Source organism: Lycorma delicatula, chromosome 8 (genome assembly GCF_047948215.1).
Source record: "Lycorma delicatula isolate Av1 chromosome 8, ASM4794821v1, whole genome shotgun sequence".
NCBI classification, from domain to species: Eukaryota; Metazoa; Arthropoda; class Insecta; order Hemiptera; family Fulgoridae; genus Lycorma; species Lycorma delicatula.
Window position 1 is genome coordinate 77,017,860 of NC_134462.1, and position 21,522 is coordinate 77,039,381.

The 21,522-nt window shown below is 29.7% G+C and overlaps 1 long non-coding RNA gene across 1 annotated transcript in view; it reads left to right on the forward strand.

Moving 5' to 3' along the window:
• The window catches only part of LOC142328937 (uncharacterized), a 389,552-nt gene extending 369,544 nt beyond the window's left edge, over positions 1–20,008 (forward strand). The window contains exons 2-4 of the long non-coding RNA XR_012757385.1: positions 3,176–3,350; positions 7,149–7,267; positions 19,841–20,008. This is a non-coding gene — a long non-coding RNA (uncharacterized LOC142328937). The remainder of the gene's footprint in view (positions 1–3,175; positions 3,351–7,148; positions 7,268–19,840) is intronic.
• Positions 20,009–21,522: the final 1,514 nt, after the last annotated feature.

Below are 21,522 nucleotides of genomic sequence, written 5' to 3' on the forward strand. Positions count from 1 at the left end.
AATAAGCAGCTGCAATGTAGACGTGGAAAATGCAAGGGGATGAAACAGAAGCGGTTAGTTAGTATTAATGAATAGTAACGATATTTAAATTATTATCTATCTACCTTAGCTTTATTTCAAAAAATTATCGATGAGTGATTGAATTAATTACGCTTCATTTAGCATTTAAGAAGTAAATTTAACATTTTTTAAACTAATATTTTTACAGTGAAATTATCCATGTAAGTTTAAAAGTTTATTTTATTTTTTTAATAACGCTTTCAAAATTTGAAACTATATTAAAGTAACAGCTACAAACAATTTTCCAACCTTAAATTGCTTATTTTAAAAAAAAGTTTGAAATTTTAAGCCGAATTGAAAAAAAATTATTTTTTTAGCTAATGATAGCTGAGCTAAGGCTCTGTGGACTACAAGAATACTCCACAGAGCCTAAACCTTATTTACTTGTTTATTTTTTACCCTTTTTCTTTCTTTCTCTCTCTCTTTTTCAGGTTTACCCTCAGAACCACCGTAAGGTATTACTTCAGAGGATGAATGAGGATAATATATATGAATGTAAGTGAAGTGTAGTATTGTACAGTCTCAGATCGACCACTCCTGAGATGTGTGATTAATTGAAGCCCAACCACCAAAGAATCCACGATCTAGTATTCAAATACGTACTAGGATTTGATCCTTAGAACTCTGACTTCAACTGATTTGCGATGCTTATTGCTTATTGTTTACACTAGTAAAAGCAACTACTTTTATATGGATTTGAATACTAGACAGTGTATATCGGTGTTCTTTGGTGGTTGGGTTTCAATTAACCACACATCTCAAGGATGGTCGACCTGAGACTTTACAAGTCTACAATTCATTTACATTCATACATATCCTCTGAAGTAATTACCTTACGATGGTTCAGGAGGCTAAAAAGAAAGACGAGAAAAGAACGAGATATTGCAATTAATTTTCTTGTATTTCCGGGAGGAAATAAATTGAACATTAAAATGATATTACTATATATATATATGAGCAAAAATAAATTACAAATATTGCCAAGTAATCATTTAAATTAAAACAATAAATTTTTTCGTTTGAAAAAACTTCCAACGGGACTAGTATTTTTTTTTTTTTTTTTTTTTTTTTTTTAACTGAATTTTAAGGGCATCGACTGCTAAGGTCATTAGCCCTCGTCACATTCTTTAAAAGAAATTATTATCTCCATCAGGATCGTCATATGTAAGGGTGTAAAGGGCCCTTACATTTTATTTAAAAACACAAACTTCATAATAAACATTAAAACATAAAAGACAAGGACAATCACAAACACTTACGGGGTGTAAAGGGCCCCAATATTAAAATTTGAGATAGGTTCTCAAAAGACCATGAAATTAAAATTAAAATTAAACTTATCAATACCATTTCTTTCTTTCTTTCTTTCTTCTACGAAGTCTCATTTATAGTTTGTTTAAGCACCCTCGGGGCGACCAGAACCGCCGTTGAGCAGTATATCAGTCGTGCCAGGGTGCCGTGGCAGTTGAATCCTTCTTATATCAGACCATAGGCATGCACGGCGTACACCCATAGCCTCGCGCCCTCAATCCACCCTTGAGGGTCCCCCATGCCATCATCGGACACACCCCGACTCACTGCTCTTGAATGCGGGTGAGCCAAAATGGCCTAGGCAAGAGGGCTACCTCCCGTCACTATACGTGCCACGCTTCGAGACTCCCTTATATGCTTAGAGTATCTTTTACCACAGCTTTAAACTTCCATTTTATAGACTTTTAAGAAATCCACTGGCGTGTTAAAATGCAACTATATTTTCTTCATTTCCATTATCCAGATCAACACTAATATTATTTGTAAGACGGAACCTCTTTCTGAGGTCCTCATATATGGTACACTCTTCTATTAGATGCTTGATTTTCAGTGTTTTATTACAAACACCGCACATTGGTCTCACTTCGCCGGTTAACATATATAAATTTGTTAATCGCGTGTGACCGATTCTAAGTCTGGTCACCGCTACTTGTTCTGGGCGAGTCAACTTAAAGTCGCTTTTCCATTTATAAGGAGAAGTTTTAACTGAGTTTAATTTTGTATTTAAACTCCTCCATTCAGCGTTCCACTTGTTTTTTACTATGTTTGTTAGACGGTTTTTAACATCTGCCACTCTTACAGGAAATGTATCCAAATCATCGCAGACGTTGCGTTTCTGGCAGCTTCGTCTGCGATTTCATTACCTGTAATACCAGCATGCCCTGGAGTCCATACAAATACGCATCGCTGTCCTCGTTGTTTTAGTATGTATAAAATGGACAGGATGTTTGCAATTAAGACATCCTTAATGTTCTTGTTCCGAATTGCGACGAGTGCACTTAATGAATCGGAACATATTAGCACTCTCTCTTCGCAATAGTGTTCAGTGTAGCGAAGAGCTTGCTGAATTGCAGTGAGTTCTGCCGTGTAGACACTGGCCACATCTGGCAGTCTCCAAAAGTGGGCTTCTTCATTTACATATATCGAGCATCCAACACCATGTTCGGTTTTAGAACCGTCAGTATAAATTCTAATATGTTCTTCGTAACTACTGACGGTTGCTAAAAATTCCTGCTGGATGATCACTGCTGGTTTCTTTTTTATTTCTCCTTGAGAGAGATCCAAATTTGTATTTACCGCTGGCAAGAGCCATGGCGGTATTTCTCTAGTAGAAATTGCTAGTGCCTCTGATATAGCAATTTCATATTTTCTTCTTAATTCGTGGTACCTAATTCCGGTTGGTCTGGAATAGGTAGCACGATGTTCATATACTGCAGCCATAGGATGATTCGTAAACAATTTATTATTTATATGAGCAGGGAAAGCCCATACATTTGCTGCATATCTTAACAAAAGGATCTCTCTTCTATAATGTAGTGGAATTATTCCGGCTTCAGACATCAGACTAGCCGCCGGACTTGTGCGGAAAGCGCCTGTTGCATATTTTATTCCGCTAGTATTATATTATATATCTTATTCCGGGACTAGTATTATATTACTTCACTTATTATATGTATTTGAGATTTTGTAACTCGTTTCTCATTGGTGATAAAAAATATATATCTTATTTTTACTTTCTAATAACTGTTCATTTAATCTACGAGGTATACATTTTAATTACATTACTATTTTTTTTTTTTTTTTTCAGAAAATTGTTGCTGTTCTGAGAGGATCTGATGGTCTGCATTGGGTAGTGATTACGAAAGAGTGAAAAAAACAAATAAAACAGCACATCAACATTATTTGAAGTTTGTTTAATTTATAATTATACCAGAAACACAAGAAGAGTTTATGCATAAACTGTAATAAAGGAAAACAGTATGGTAAATAACATTTGTGTTACAAGAACAGAAGACTTAACTGAGAATAATTGAATAAATATTACATTCACAAAATAAAAAATAAAAAACAGGAATTCAAACACATAATTAACTTACAGTACGAAAACACATAGCACGACCAGTCTTACCGAGCACAACATTTCACTTAAAAAATAACCTAATTCTAGCTTTTCCGACAATACAGAAACAGCCGTGAGCAGAAAGTAAAAATTAAATAAAGTCTTTAGATAACTTAAATCTTGTAACGATTTTGACGCGACGATTTATTGACAAGAAAAGAACAATGTACATAGCACCGAAGCTAACACACCCAACGCACACAGAGAGCTGACTGACAAAACAGCTGACATCGTCATTCGCACACAGTTCAGAATTGTAATAGAATTGTAACAATCTTGGGTTATGTTGTTTATAACACCATTCGCTGATTTGTTGACAAACCCTAGCCCGTTATTGCGAAATCGGCAAAACTGTGGTTTCTCGAACAACGTTGTGTCTGCGACCTTGGCCAAAAACTGATTACTTCTTAACCTAACTCATTTTTATGCCTGTGTGAAACTTGTAAAAAATTTTAGAAAGAAAAACAAATCATTTGCGTAATAAGATAGTATTTCACTTTCGTCATATTCGGTACGGTTTTCAAGTAATGAGCCATTTTTCAAGAAGTAATTATTTCAGTCAAAAATGATTATTTTTAAAATAACAATAAGTGGTAAGTTCACTTTGATAAGCGGAGTAAGGAAATATGAATAGTGTTAACATTCTCATACGTGATTAAAGACATTCATTATTACTAGGTCATTATTCATTATTTATTAATTAAATTTGTTAATAATTTTTTTATTAAATAATTGTGTCTGGAAGGACGAGATACAATAACTCTTGCAAAGAAATAAAATTAGTCCTCTCTCTGCCTTTTGAATAGCAATGCGCAATTTTTTGTTAACGAAAACTGTCTTTTAACGTGTTCATTATAATACATTCCTCTGTGCAACACTTATTTTAAAGAATTTTTTAAAATATTTTTTTATCCTCGTTGTAATAATAATTTTAATTACTTCACGTTTTCTTATTTAACGTTTGAAAACAAACAATACCATTTTTTATGTTTAGGAATAATTATTCCTGATAGAAATAGTATTCGTTGAAATATGCCAGATAGCTTGAAACCCTGTTAAACAAAAACGCCCAAATTGGGCTTGGAAAAAAAATGTTTTTTTATGCATTTAATATTCTCAGAAAATTTCTTGTACATTTTAAACAGTAAAGTTGAATTACATTTTTAAAACGAATTGAAGGATTTTCCCTCGCTTTTGAAGAAAACTTTCAGCAAATACATTATATTTGTTATATTAGAAAAGATGTTCTCAATATTATAATGAATAATAAAGGCTCTTAATAAGATGTTTTTTATCTTTTTATGAACCGAGTTTGAATCATCAAACTTATCGGAAAGTTTATAAGTCCTGCGTACAGGACAAATTACTAGTTATGTGTACCTCGCTCTTTTCTTACTGAATTTAACAAACTGAATTCTACAACAAACCCCTTCTCCGTTGACCCTCAGTGACATCAGTGCTCCATTTATAAAAAAAAATTAAGAAAAGAATTCTTTACTGTACTCAGTTGAATACAGTACTGCATGTGTGGCTAGCCACATAATAAAAAAAAAATATAATTTTTTAACATTATAGTTTTTATTTTGACTATATATTTGTATATATTATATAATTTTAATGTGGGATTTGAGAAAAAAAAGAAAAGTTTAATTGATGATGAAGGAAAACCTCGAAAGCGCCATTAAAAAATAATAAGCATAAGATAAGAAGAATTATTAACTTCTGTGCTCTTGGTGGTAACTTCTGGGCTCTTGGTACCACCAAGAGCACAGAAGGGTTTTATACCTTTGTTTTTGATAGATATATATATATATGTTTATTAGTTTCGCTCTAAAGTCCAAATGACTGGGCCGATATTGTTGAATTCGTATTGATATTATGAGTGACATCTTGATATTATTGTGACATATTGAAAACTGTATAATATTGATGTCTATATTGATAATTTCCTATGATTTAAATTATCAGTACGGCAGATACTATAGGCCATTATATAAAACAAACAAGTTTTTTTTCAAACCCCAGCAATATATTTATCAAATCTCTTGGCAAGAGTTTCAAACTTTTTAATAGTATAGCACCTCTCCTTCTCTCTCTCTCTCTCTCTATATATATATATATATATATATATATATATATATACACACACATATAGGATATGTAGGATACATATCATAGTTGGTCATAGTTGGAGGTTTTTTTTTTGTTATATCTTACTATTTGGTTGCAATTGTTTTATCTTAAAGATTCGACAAAACGATTTAAAAAAATTGAAAATAAATTTAATTTTTGGTAGACCGTGAAATCATACTGCGCATATTGTTTCTATACAAAACAAACGATGTACAGGCAATATAAAATAATTGTATTAGTCAGAATAATACTCATTGAAATTACATCAATAAAAAAATTGTCGTAAATTTGCATAAACACTTACTGAATTAAAATGCTGCAGCTGCAGCTACATGAATTAAAGGCCGTACTGTATTATTATACGTAATCCATTAAATTTTATCACAGTTAAAATTTTAATGACGCGAAAAATACTTTGTTACTTAACAACTGTATGTTAACAACGAAACTATCAAAACGTTTCAAGTAAAACGCACTTATAAACATCTAATGACTTCAGTCTACCTTAATGATCCACTGCGTCTACGTCACCCCGTTATTTAAAAAAAAAAATTAACAATTAAATACGTATTTCTTAACGATCCGCTTGCTATCACGCCACTTCTACCTGGTACAAGCAACACAAAAGTTTAACCAACTCCCTTACTCTTTCTATCAATAGATTTGTAAATTATTATATCAGGACTATTTGCCATTCGATCGTCAGTATCAGAAACCATTAAATATAAGGTTCTTTTCGTTATAGTCCGATATTCAAAATTATTACTTGTTATAATTTTCATCTTGGAGAAACGTTAATTAATTCTTTTGAAATGTATAATGGAAACCGTTTTTACCATCCGGTAGTTTTGTATACTACGTTTTTGTAAATAAAAATTATGAATCTCTTACTTGATATTCAATTAAAAACTATTCTATATTTTTCACGGTCACCGATATGTGGACAACTTTACATTATTATATCATCGGGTTAATATCAGGTATGAGATTAGCTTTGCGTGACAAACGGTCTACACATTAATTGTGATATACTCATAAAAATTTTAATTTGTTTATTTTATCCTAAATAACACATGAACTTAGTGAAAAACAGAAGCGTTAATCAAATTTCAGTAGTGTGACGGGAAAAAACCTTTGAATTTTTTTAACGTTTTATGGACATCATCTTTCAGATTGCGTGGATTTATGTCAGCAGAATTATAAGCAAAGATTGTTTCCTATATTTTTGCTTAAAAATCACGGAAGAAGTTGTAAATATTCATTATACTTGGTGCGACAGCTTTTCTAGTTAGTTTGAGCTTAATAATTTATTTCATAATAAACGTAAAAATCGAGAGATAAAAATATCAACAGGTGATGTATTATGTTCAAAAGCATCAATTTATTGGTGGAAATAAAATAAATATTTAGAACTAACCAATAAACTTGTTTTATAAAAAATTGATCCCTCAACTTTTATTTTTGAGAGCATCTTTGTGGTATCATTTATGTATATCATTTTTTTTTTTAACGAAGCTTCTTAATGCAGGCTTCGGATGGAGAGTCAACTGACAAAAAACGAACGTCATGAAAAAGCGTCACGCACTAGCTGATTCCCCCACTACGCCTACTGCGTTATATTTGTGGAGATACTAACACGCATATTCGGTAAGCGCACTCTCTCTGTCTCTCTAAATTTTTTTTATTGTAAGTTCGTATTTCTTATTAATAAAACTTTTTATCATTTGTGTATATTGCGTATTTGTTATTTTGCAACATTAACAATAAATAATTCATATAATATTACGTAAGAAGCTTCGCTTCCGTCGTGAATCCACGGACCGACGTTAAATTTTTTTTTGTATAATTATTTTAATTAAAATGAGATAAATATAGAGCTTTATAAGTAAATATAAACAGAAGGAAAGGAAAGTTCTAGTCTCAAAAAGAGAGCAGAGAGAATACAAATCAAATTCTAATAAGTTGTACCAGATAACAAAAAACTTCAAAACCACTTTTAGAAAACGAAGACTATGCTTCTACAACCACCTCAACAGACTGCTTACGGAAGGTCTAGCTAAAAGAATCCTAGAATTCATAGAAAGTAGAAAGACACAAACAGATTGGTAAAAAGACAAGTCGAGGATATTAAAGAACACAATATACGACTGGAAGTTATCAACAACAGACAAGAGTCCAAAGAAATAACTCAGATTATCAAGAGGTTCCAAGACGATGAAAAGAAAGAAAACAAAACCAAACACCTAGTCAGAAGAACGAAAAAAGCCTTTTCCAACAGGATGATGTAGTTATAGGAAGAGAAGAAAAAAAGAGATTGAAAAAAAATACGCTGATACTTATTGTGAGCTGTAGAAGGCCGTAACGAACAAAAAATTAATAAATTAAAATAGAATTTAAACTTTAAAAAAAATCAATAAAACTTAAATGAAAACAAAAACTTGTAAAAAAATTTTTATATAAAGATATTCAATTAAGACATTTCAATACAATTCTAAAACCAGAACTCCTCTACATTTCGGAAATATTACCTTTGTCTGATGTAAACTAATATTAGTTGATTCTAAACAAACTAGCATAAAATAAAATAATAAACTATCTATAATCTAAACCTGCATTAAAAAAGAAAGAAAGAAAAATCCCAAGGGAAATCTTAAATCCGATCCAAAGTGAAAATGGAGTTATGTTTTGAAATGAACTCCATGAATTTTTACCCTAAGGTAAGTGATGTCATAAAAAGACGAAATACTTTTATGGACATTTAGTAAAAATGAATTTTTGTTAATCATCATTTTTCTAAATGATGATTAACAAAAAAAATAATAAAAAAGCTAGATAAGGAAGATTGTCGAGGAAGAAAACTAAAAAAACAGAAGAAATGTAAATTGAGCAGAAGAGAATAAACAATAGAAATAAATTCAGAGCAGTAGAAAACAATTCAAATGAAGATAAAAATAACTAAAATTAAAAGTAGGAACAAAATAAAAGAATTTTTGAAAACGGTCAAAGAAAATAAAAATTATTTTTTAACATTAAGTTACCTTAATGTGGTTCTAAGATAACCTGAACGCAAAATTAAAAAAAAAAACACATAATAAAAAACTTAAAATAGAAGAACTAAATAAAATGTATAAATAGAAATATATCTTTTCTTTTCTTTTCTTATCATATAGTACTGTCCAACCTGTTAAATAATATACTTATTAAATGAATATCACTGGAAGTTGGAAATAATGAAATAATAACAGCATTATTTGACAAAAACTGTGATGTACTTCATCAGCTTAGACTGTATATTTTATGGTTACAGTCAAAAAAATTGTCTAACAGGAAGATGGGGATACATGTCAATACAGAATGACATGACGGGACACAGAATAACGGGAATATATGTTATTGATTATGAAGTTCGAATACGTTGAAATATTTGAAAAATGTAAACTTGTTTTTAACACGGAAGGAACATCTTAGCAATCATTTAAATAATTTTATTAAACTTTTTAGGCTAGTTTAAACTAATAAAAATGAAATTCGTGTTTATTTATGAACATAGTTTTTATTATTTAATGAAAAAATTATTTAATTCCGATTAAGTAACTTTCCATTGGTTTACGTACTTATGTTAAATTATTTTATAGTCATGAATATTTAAAATTGTGAAGGTCTTAAACCTAAATAATAAAAAAAATTATTTTTTTAGTAAAACTCTAAATCTTCCAAACCTCTTCCATTAATATATGTATCAAGGTACAACAGTGATTTGAAAAAATTTATATCGTTCATACTGAGTGTTTCTAAAATGGTAGGCTTTTTTTCTGATTAGCCTCTGGTAATTACCGTTCAAATAATGCTTCAGAGAATGAATGCAGATGATATGTATGAGTGTAAATTAAGTGTAGTCTTGTACTGTCTCAGTTCGACCATTCCTAAAATGTGTGGTTAATTGAAACCACACCACCAAAGAACACCGGTATCAACTATTTAGTATTCAAATCCGTGTAAAAATAACTGTCTTTACTCGGACTTGAACGCTGGAAATCCCTACTTTCAAATCAGCTGGTTTGGGAAGATGCGTTCACCACTAGACAAACCCGGTGGGTTAAAATGGTGGGCTGGCTATACTTTTTCTACTTGTAAAACTAGACAAAAAATATCCTTAGGAAAAATGGCAATTTCGTCTTCGTTCTCCCCCTGTCCGCCATTCAAAATAAAAGGCTTATTTTTTTAGCAAATAACATAAATTTTGATAACACTGATATTTATGGAGATATAACGAATTGAAAAACAAAGATGGCCGCCGTTTAGTAATTAGCGAAGTTATTTAAGTCCTGATTTTTTGCTAATTTTAAAACCTTATTACCAAGAGGCTTACCAAATATTAATGTGAGTCGTCTATCCGAACTTAAGATGTAAATTATTGTATAAAAACAACAAAATTGCGGACAGCGGGAGAACGAAGGCGAAATTGCCATTTTTCTTAAGGATATTTTTTGTTTAGTTTTATAAGTAGAATCCGAAAAAGTATAGCCAGCACATCATTTTAGAAACACTCTATATGTAATTACAATCTATTCACTTTAAAATTAAAATTACAATTTAAATGGCTAACACGTAATTAATTATTCTTTCATTTTTAATTATGTTTAAATTACCATATTTATCCATCAAATAGAATAATCGTTTAATAATGGAAAGTAAAGATTTAATTTTCAAAACCAATGGAAATTATATTTTTCATATCAAATTAAAAAAGCTGACAATAAAGTTGTAATACTTTATTGTCATTGGTTATAAATATATAATACTGGCATTGGTTATTTATTCTTATATAGTGGATAAATTACATGAAAAACTTTTTCAAAGAATTCTTTTTCGGGGTGGGGGTAAATTATAATGAAGTTTTGTTGTAAAATTATCATCAAATCTTTAAATAAACAAAAATAAAATTGTTTTAATTTTTTTTTAAATCGGGGTTTTTTGCTCCCTCACCTCCAAAATCACCTTCTAAGAAATACTTTGATTTTTCTACATTTATTATGTTAAATGGAAGAAACTAAAAAAAAAATCCATTGAAAAATTACCTAAGATTTTTTTTCAGTGGTGGGGGTGAATTATGACGAAATTTTATTGTATTATTATTATTTAATTTTTTTATAATATTAGAAATTTAAATAAACCGAAAAGAAATTTAATAAAATTCAAAAAATCGATATTTTAAACTTTGGTCGGCTCTCCACCCCCAATATTGTCCTCAAAGTAACTTTTGGATCACTTGCACTATTATACCTAGAAAATCATTAAAACATTTAGTTAAAAAATATATAATAAATAAAAGAACAGCTTTTTTAGATTTTTTGGTATGGGGAGAATTTGGGGAGAACTATTTTTTAAATGGTAAACTAAGCATGCACGCAGGTGCTGGGCTTAATATCAAGTGAGGTTATGTTTGCAAAATTTTGAGAAAATTGTCCCCAAAAAAACTACCCCGCCCTTTGGTGATAATATTCCCAGATTTTACCAACAAATTGCCCCTCATAAACGAGTCTCTGTACAGATTTTCATCAAAATCGGTTTATCCAGTCAAAGGTTATTAAGCTTAAAATTTACCAAAACACGTACGTACGTACGTAAATATTAGGAATATTACATTCCATTTTTTAATTAGTTTCTCGGGGGGGTTCCTGGGACATGAAACGTCGAGAAATGTAAAAACCCGTACTCCATTCTCCTACTTTCCTTCTTGCAGCACAGCTGTAGAGCTATGATACCAGGAAATTAAAAACTCTATTTTAAAGCTTTTCAGTTTGGTACCCGAGAGATATTTTGTTGTACTATTATTTTTTCTGAAATATTGAGTGTCTTTTTGTTTTTCTCTTAACACGGTAGGTTGTTATATAATCTTTAAAGTCTGGGAAAATTTGTATTATAATACCTTTTATAAAAAAACATAAAATTTCTCGAATATTATGTGATTCTTCTCAGTTTACATTTAAAATCCTCTCTGTTAGTAATTATTTGTATCTGGGATAAAAAATAATCCGGTTTAGCAAAAAAATAAGATTACAAATTAATCTAGTTTTTTTGTTACTACAGAAGATGTTTATGTTGATATTATTGTAACAGTCGTAATTTTATTTCGTTGTTTTTTTTTCTCCTTTTTTTTAAAGAATTAGTCGCACTTTTGATATTTCAAGTTGTTTTAGTCACATTAATAAAACACCCTACTGTTCATATACTGGCATAATGGTTGAAAGTAACTCGGCAGTCGGTGGACTACTACGTTAGGGGTAACAGAACAAGGCATAAATTTAACCCCCCCTCTCTTTTTCCCTTGCACCCGGCTGCCCGACCACCACTACCGCTTGATGTTATTGTCCCAAGTATTTATTATGGGCGCCCGGCCCAACGTCCGTAACTGATATCGATTGTTCTCACTCATTCTCTCTCTTTCGCTCACTCTTCTTCTCCCTTCTCGCTCTTTATGTTTCTCTTAAGACATTCCAGAACAAACATCCTTCCTATGCACTCTCAATTGTCGAACCTTGCGATACTAAATTGTCGTTCCCATTTTCTCTACACTTACGATCCGACAGTATTACTCGTATGGAATTTTTAAATTACTATTTGAAAAACATTATGTCTTTATAAATGATATAAATAGACTACATCTAATTCAGTTTTGTTTGTTGTATGTGTGAAAAATGTTTTCGTATTTCAGCGTTCGTTTTAAAAAGAATAATATAACATATTATTTGATAACGAATAATAGATCGTTTTTATCTTTAATATAAGCAATTTATATAATTTAAATGTAGTGAATAAGTTAAATGGTTTTTTTCAATTCACACCCAACTATTCATTATTACTCACGATTTTTGGTTAAATTTTCAAAATTCAGTTAAAAATCAATAAATTAAGCGGGTTTTTTGTTTTTTTTTTTAATTATAACATATCTAAATAAAATGGAATTTTTAAACATGTTTAAAAAATTAGTGTTAAATTATGTAATATAGAATCTATGCAATATTTTTTTTTAATTCGAAAACAGTAATTTGCATCTCAATGAATTACGTGGTCGCACTTCAGTCACCAATCATTTTCTTTTAAATTACAGAATTTTACTTAATTTAAAAATTAAATATTAATAAAAAATTGAGAAAATTTTCCATGTTAAACGCTAAAAAATAGCATTCATCTAAAAATACGTTCCCATAGAATACTTAATAAATAATCATTGGTTATTTTATTTACCCAACGTGGTCGTTTTTGGTTCAACGGTTTTTCGGTTATCAGCTTTTATTTTTCAAATGTAGCTGTAAAAAACATTTACGCTTATTTTTAAATATTAAAAAAAATTGGAATATTTTTATAAGCTGAAAAACAAAATTTGAACTGTCGTACTATAGGAAGAAAGTTAATATTTATAAAAAAAAGTTTTTTAAATAATCACGTCTATAACTTCTTCATAGAAGAAATTAGATAAAATAACGATCGCATTACAATATAGCCTTTGTGACTTCATCTATGAACTTCTTAGGATAAAACTTAGACTATGAACTTAGGATAAAACGGATAAACGAGTCACTTTTATCCTTTTCTTTTTCCTGTTTAGCCTCCGGTAATTACCTTTCAGATAATACTTCAGAGGATGAATGAGGATAATATGTATGATTGTAAATTAAGTGTATGTAGTCTTGTACAGCCTCAGTTCGACCATTTCTGAGATGTGTGATTAATTGAAAACCCAACCACCAAAGAACACCGGTATCAACGATTTAGTATTCAAATCCGTGAAAAAATAAGTGACTTTACTAGGACTTGAACGCTGGAACTCTCGACTTACAAATCAGCTGATTTGGGAAGACTCGTTCACCACTAGACCAACCCGGTGGGCTTATTGTATCTAACAAGATTTTATTTTGTTAATGTTGTGTATTTATAATATGTAATTTTACGTGAAAAATTAAAAGATTGGATCAACTGAAGATGCGAGAAAATCCTGAAAGTACTCATGTGTGTAGTTAATGATATAAGGTCATGTTGAAGTAGGGTAAGTGTCATCTTTACACACTATTCCTTATTCAAGTAGCCATTTTTTTGTGGTTTTTTTTCTTTTAGTGTGTTACATTCTCCAGAAGAGTGTGGTTGAAAGTTTAAATATTTCTGTTAGATACTTCTAGATGTCAAACATCTGTTGAAAAAATAAGATTTTCTGAAGGAAGTCCTCCATCTCAGCTTGGCTCTAATATTTATAAAAAAGCAGCCCCTATTTTTAACTTTTGTCTACTCACACTCTTTTATAATGAAGATACCATGATCTCCCGAAGTACTGTAGGCAGGAAGGATGTGTCTTGAGGTGTCCTGATATTTATCATCGGGTTGTTAGTATTGTTTTGCGGTTTTTCTTCGTGTTGATCGTTCATTTATTACTATCCACTCCTTTTCTTTATTCATCATCCTTTCTTCCCCGGTGGTTTTTGATAACATTTAATTAAAGCACTCATTGGATCCGTATTAATACGTTATAGGAATATTTAAGTTCGCAGTGGATTTTACGTCTTTTGATGAGGACAACTATAAAAGAAAAATAGGTCTGAGTAAAGAAAATAGGTCTGTCTGTCGTTTCATTTTTCCTATCCGGCAGCTATAAAAAAAAACCCAATTTGAAGCTGAGGTTCTTATCGGAAAAAACCATGACCTTGCAATACTAAATAAATAAATTGTTTGCGAAATTTATTTATTGATGTTAAATATGATATTTTTATTTTTCCTTTTACTATACTTTTGCGCCGTAAATAATTAATATGAACTCCAAAAAGAAATATATAAACTTGACTTTTCAAAATACAGTATATTAAATAAATTACTGTCGAATGAGAGATCTGTTTGTTACAGGGCTTGTGTTGCTACGCAAAATGAATTCAGCTGCGATATCTTCGGATAAGTATTTCCTTACCTTAACATGGGTTTATACTTTGATATGATGTAGAATAAATGAAGGGGATAAAGTGAAGAGGAGTTATGAATAATTTAAGGGTGAACGACCCTTTCATATCTAGCTCTTAAATTACAATTAGTAAAGCAGAAGCGGTAGCAGCAGCAGTACTGGTACTAGTAGTATTACTACTATTATAGCGGAAAACTGCGTGCAACTTGCATTCCTCTTTAACAGAACTTGTCTGTTTCTTAGGATAGAATTAGCAAAGATATCTCTCAAGCACGTATATTTCCTTAGTCTCTTTTATGTATTTTATTCATCCCTTTACTTTAATTCGTATACCTTTTCTTATCGTTTAACAATCATCGTACACATTTAGAATACAGATCAAATTAATTAATTAATTTTAATTAATGTCCCTTTATTATAAAATGTGTTGGTTTATATTATTTTTTTTTTTAAATGTATGTATATGTTTACGGTCAAGCTTCGGAAAACAGTTTTAACAGGAAACAAAACCAACTAGAAAGATATATACTTGAGAATGAAAGTAGTATACGAGTATACGCTTCATTCTTTCTTAAGGACATTTCAGAAATTACATCATGTTATTTTATTTTAGATCCCCTATGGTTCTTCCGTATTTTTTCATGTTTCTTTTTACAGCACCCTAATCCTGATAACATTATGTCATTACTTTCTCTTGTGTTCTTACACAATAATCAAAGTAACTAGATTTTTCCTTTTATTTTCATTAAATTAGTCCATAATTCTATATTCTTTTTTTAAATTATTTTTTTTCTAACTAAATTATTTTTTATAAGGCAATTTTTTTAGTAGTTTCTTATTAATTATTATTTATTCATTTTATTTTTTCGGTGAATATAGATGGAATAGGTACATTAAAGGGGAAGTATGGTGATTGTATCAAAAATTTGGAATCGGGTTTTTTTGGCAAATTTTACGTTTTAGGGTCGATCTAGTTCATCTGGAACAAAAAAAATATATATTTGTATATACATGCATTGTATATGCGTCGAATTGCTTTTGGCCTTGTATCTCAGGGTTTACCAGACCGATTTTCTTCATATTTGGCCCAAATATTTCTACATATGTGGCATTGATCGTATTAATTTTTTTCAAAATTCGTTCAGGAGGTGGAGATACTGAGAAATTTTTTTTTTATTTTCTTCAAAGGCACATTAGAAAAAATTCTTTAGAAAATTTTCTGTTTACATCGTATATGTAAATAATAAAAAAAAATTTCAATAAATCAACCCCTACCTCTTAAAATTGAACTATTCATCATATAGGACTAACAAAAAATGTTTAAATTTTCCAAAATGATAAACTACCGGTTTATTTGCAATAAAAAATTTGTGTAAGGTATTGTACGGTTTGACCGGAGAGCCGGGAAATTCTTAAATCAGTCTTTTCTGAAAGATCAGTTATTTAATAGATAATTTTATGTATTACAGTTTTTGCACTTAGGCGAGTGACGTAATTTTTTTAACGATCTTTATTTATATATACTCTTTATAGTATAATAGAAGTTTTAACTGAAATTTGCTAAAAATACGTTTATAGTAAGCGTAAAACGGTGAAAAAATTAAACTAACGCCCGCTATTTCAATCAGTGACTTTTATCTCAGTTTGGGTGATATATTTCTGTATTTTAAGAAAAAACATATGAACGGAAAATTTTTTTTCTTTTTTTTGACTTCACCACAGAATGAATTTATTTTATTAGCACATATTTTAGTTTATTTGAATAAAATTTTACAGTGTTTACCCATCGGTGCCTCACTTCACGAATAATAGACTTAACGTTTAACTGATCAGCAGCCATTTAAAAAAAAAAAAACTATTCTTTTCGGTAAAAAATGAATTTATTTTCATGCTTCTGACGTATTTTAAGTAAAAATTTCAACAACAAAAATTTATACAAATTTTCTTTAGAAGTTTTCTTTATCATTTTGGGAAATTCTGATACAATTTTCTTTGGTTAGAGATAAACTTTTCTATCATTTAATAGCTGAATGAAATGGTGCTCTGAGTAATACCGGGTAATTCAATTTAGTTACTTTTTACTTCCTTGTACGAAATAAAGGAAGTATTGTGATCGCGAAAAATTTCGGTTTTCAGATTTCATCGGAAATACCCATTTTGACCATCCCTGAATCCATTTTGACTAGTTCCGGTGTGATGTCTGTACGTACGTGCATATGTATCTCGCATTACTAAAAAACGATTAGCCGTAGGATGTTGAAATTTTGGATTTAGGACTGTTGTAACATCTAGTTGTGGACCTCCCCTTTTTATTGCAATTGACTGAACCAAAATGGCCCAAAAAAGCCAAAAATTTAACAAACAAAATGTGAATTTTTTACTTTTTCTTAATTGCAGTAATAAGTCTTAATTGAGAGCTTTTCAACGATATATCTTAAGTGGTACTTATTTTCATTGGTTCCAGAGTTATAGCCAAATAAAAGTTTAATTAATAAAACATTTGGATCTTAGAAGGGGAAGACAAATCGGTTCGAATCAGACTTCATTTCATTTTTTTTTAATTTAAATATTTTGATTTATTGATAATTGTTAACCTCCTATTGTAAAAAAAAAAAAACATTTACGATAAATAATTCAATAATAAAAATTAAAAAAAAAAATATGAAAAAATATTACAAGTTATTACTGAAATAAAACTTTATGTAGTTTTTATTTTTTTTAAATATATTTTAATAGGCGTACAAGGAAGTCATGTAGTGCCCACATCAGTTTTTTTTTTTACAGTGTTTTAAAGAGATTAGTGAAACTATTTTTTTCTGTTTCCAATATAGGTTTTTTCATATTATATAAGAAATTTTTAATATTAAATTATGTCTTTTTTTTATAATTGAATATTTCATTAAACTTTTTTATCAACTCAAAAGTTTGCATTTTTCTCAACTTTTCTTAAAAAAAAAAAAGAAAGAACAAAAAGTATAAAGTTTTATTTATTTTTTTCTAAACTTCAAAAAGAAATTATCTTAGGAAATCTATTAGGGAAAAAAAATAAAACCTTTTACTTGACGAAGTATAACTGAAGGAGTAATGTGTCACATAGTTCCTTCTCCCACCCCTTCGTAGCAAATTTGTCAATCCATTAATGACCACTCCTCCTTCCAAAGTAGCGTGACTTAATTTCTGTTCACTCTCTTTTCCCATATATCGATTTAAATCGTCTTCTATATTTTCTTAATATTATAATAACTTTTTGAACAGGTTTAGGTGTCGATGTCAAACTCAGTGCTTATTATTATTTTTTTTTTTTTTTATAACTTTTGCTTATATTTCGTTATAAGTAGATTTCACTGTAGTACCTTCCAAGTCCTCTCTTGCTTTAATTTTACTTATCTTATTTTTATGATTTATTGATTTTCTACTTTCTTGTACGAAGTAAAGGAAGTATTGTGATCGCGAAAAATTTCGATTTTCATATTTCAACGGAAAAATAAATTTTGACCATCCCTCAATCCATTTTGACAAAATTTCGGCGTGACGTCTGTACGTACGTTTTTATATTGCATAACTCAAAAACAATTAACCGTAGAATGTTGAAACTTTGGATTTAGGATTGTTGTAACATCAAGTTGTGCACCTCCTCTTTTCATTGCAATCAACTGGACTAAAAATGTCCAAAAAAAGCACAAAATAAAAAAATCTGAATTTTGGGCTTTTTCTTAACTGCAGTAATAAGCCCTCATTGAGAGATTTCAACGATACATCATAAGTGATACTTATTTTCATTTGTTCCAGAGTTATACCTAAATGAAACTTTAATTAATGAAATATTTGGATCTTACAAGGGGATGGCACATCGGTTCGAATCCGACTTCATATATATATATATATATCTTATTAACTGTTGTCTTTTTTTTTATTTAAATATTTTGATTTATTAATAATTATTGACCTCTGATTATTATAATAAATTTATTATAAACAATAATAATTCAATAATAACAATAAAGTGAAAAAATGAGAAGTTAGTGAAATAAAATTGTATGTAATTTTCATTTTAATTCAAATACTTTTACAGAGATTATTATTAATAAATCAATATATTTAAATTAAGAAAAAAAACGTTGGAAAAAATGTATGTATATGAAATGGATTCGAACCGATGTGTCCATGGTTACCGATCCGACATGTTCTCACTTACACCACATAACTACTTGTGCTACATGTAATTTAATAGGCGTACAAGGAAGTCATATGATGTTAATCATATGTAAAAACAAAATGTAAAAATTTTAATACATAAGATTTTTTGATTTTAGTTTTTATTTCTCGGACGTTGAATTATAGATATAATAGATGAAAATAATTATTATCGATCAATAAATGATTAAGATTCTGAATTAGTATATTTTTTTTTTTTTTTTTTTTTAAGGTAACCTTTGTCTAAGAAACTTATCAATCTAGATTACAAAACTCTATATTTAAGCACCTGTAAATATGGTTGGCATCTATTGAGCTCTTTATTTCCTTAATGGTTTAACCTTTAACAATAAAATCTAGTAAAGTTCTCCCCCAACCCTTATCCGCCTTTAAAAATAACATTAGAATTAAAGAGGATTATATTAAAAAAAAGGATTCGATATATATCACAATTATTTTAATAGTACATTTTTAATGTCAGAAATGCCAATGGATAATTTTTAGGGATATATTTAAAATGAATTTATTTCTATTTCAAAAAATATCACAAAATACTGTCGAGTTGTTTTCAAGTACGTTTTATGATACGTTAAATTATTTATTAAATAATCATTGATATTTATTTTTTTATGATAAGAAAGTAAATAGTAGTACGTAAATAAATGAACAGAGATGAAATGATTTTCTTTTATCATTGGAGGGATGGTTTAATTTTAAACTTTACACAAATGTTTGGAAAGAGCATCATCAGCGCTGCCAGCTTTTTAAATATAAATTGAAAATAGTGTATTTTTAGAAACATTTATCATTTTCGTATTGCTTTTCTCCTCATCTTTTCTTTATCATCTCGTTCCCCCACCACCAATACCATGTGACAAATAAACAAACAAATGTTATGAATTTATGACAATATAAAAATGCACAACATGAACGATGGGTTCTATTTGTAGTGAAGGTGTGAAAAAGCAGTTTGTTATCGGTAGTATGTGGCATATCCCTTTCTTCCTTCCTTCTTCCTTGATTCCAACAACTTGCATCCTTTTCAATGTTCTTTTTTCTTTTTCTCTTTTTTTTTTGAGTAGAAGCCTGTCAACAAGATGAAGAGCAAACACAGACCTGGATTACCAAACACTTCCATCATCGTCTCGCTTCGTTGGTTTTACAGCAATTTTTATTTACCCAAGAAAATATCTGGAAATAGTTTTCTTCGATTCCAAAATATTCCATTCATCCATTATTATTATTGTCTTACCCGTACTTTATATATTTTTTTGTTTATGAAAAATCTTAACATAAATGTGTACTTCTCTTCAACTAAATTTTTTATTTATTTATTTTTATATTATTAATTTTATTGATAATTCTTTTTATTAAAAAAATTATTCATATTTTATAAGTTTGTTTGTTATTAAAAATTCTGTTTTTAAAATTTCATGATAAAATAATTACTTTTTATTGAATTTTTTATTTATTTTGGGGGCTCCCATTCTTAAGGAGAATCATTCGGGTAAAGTTAATTTTTAAGAAAGTGGTGATAATAATTAAAATTTTTTTTTGAAAAAGTGTTTAAAATTATAAAGACAGCTATAATTCTAAATAAACAAAGATGTATTTTATAGAAAGGGTTAAAAAGGTTTCGTAAAAAAAATTAAGATTTTCCATTTTAAATGGAATAGGTAACTTGCGAGATGTTTTTTTTTTATTAAAAAAAAAATATTTTTTGTTACCACAAACCATTGGAGTAGGATGGCAAAAAATTTTATAATGGTTTGAAGCCCTATCGATGTAGAAGATATAGATGTCCATTAACTTCTTAAGAGAGATTAGCTAAAATAAAAATAAAAATATATATATATACATATATATATATATATAAAGTTATTTTTTGGGGAGGGAATGAAAATTAAATATAATTCTTGGTAATTTGTAATCTCGATTAAAAAAGTCAACTCTTGTAAGAAAAACTTTTGCTAAAGTTGCCCAGTAAAGATTTGAAATTTTATTTCGGCCAAAACCATATCCATCCTTTTTCCAATTTTTGCCAGAATTTAATACTTTCCCCTCCGAAGTTAATACCTGTCTACTAAATTTGAAGAAAATCGCTCGACGGAGTCCAGAATTATAAGATCAGATACTAGACAACATATATATATATATACACACACACACACACGCACACACAAAGGTCCGTTTGACAAAAAATAAATTTTTTGACTTGGGAGCATTGGAATAACATTTTTAATCGCAGATTATTTACAATCTATTTAAATTTATTTGTTTTTTGTTAAAACATTTTTTTTTTTTAAATGTTTCCTAAGGTACAAAAATTATAAAAGGACCAATTTTTTTGACCGATCTATATATTGTCCTGTTATAGTACCATATATCGCTATATTTTTTTCTTTAAACCCCCTCTGGCGACCGGTTCAGCAATCAAGCATACGCAGTCGCCAGAGGGCGCCGTAGCAGTAGTCTCTGCCCATCCTGTCTACTCCGCAATGGGAGTTTCCCAACGGGGTCCCCCCAGCATCATCAGAGCGCATGGACCACCATTTCAGCGGCCCATTCGCCTTCCGCCGAGAGGCTACCCTCCCCAGCCCTATCCTATATGCAATAGCCAGGCAGTTCACTTGACTATCACATCGCGATCTCTCAAACCACAAGGGTCCTTCATGCCATCATCGGAGCACCCCGACCCACACAACTTGCGTGTAGGCCAGGGCTACCTAGACATGAAGGCCCTTTTTTCCGTGCCCATTGAAAA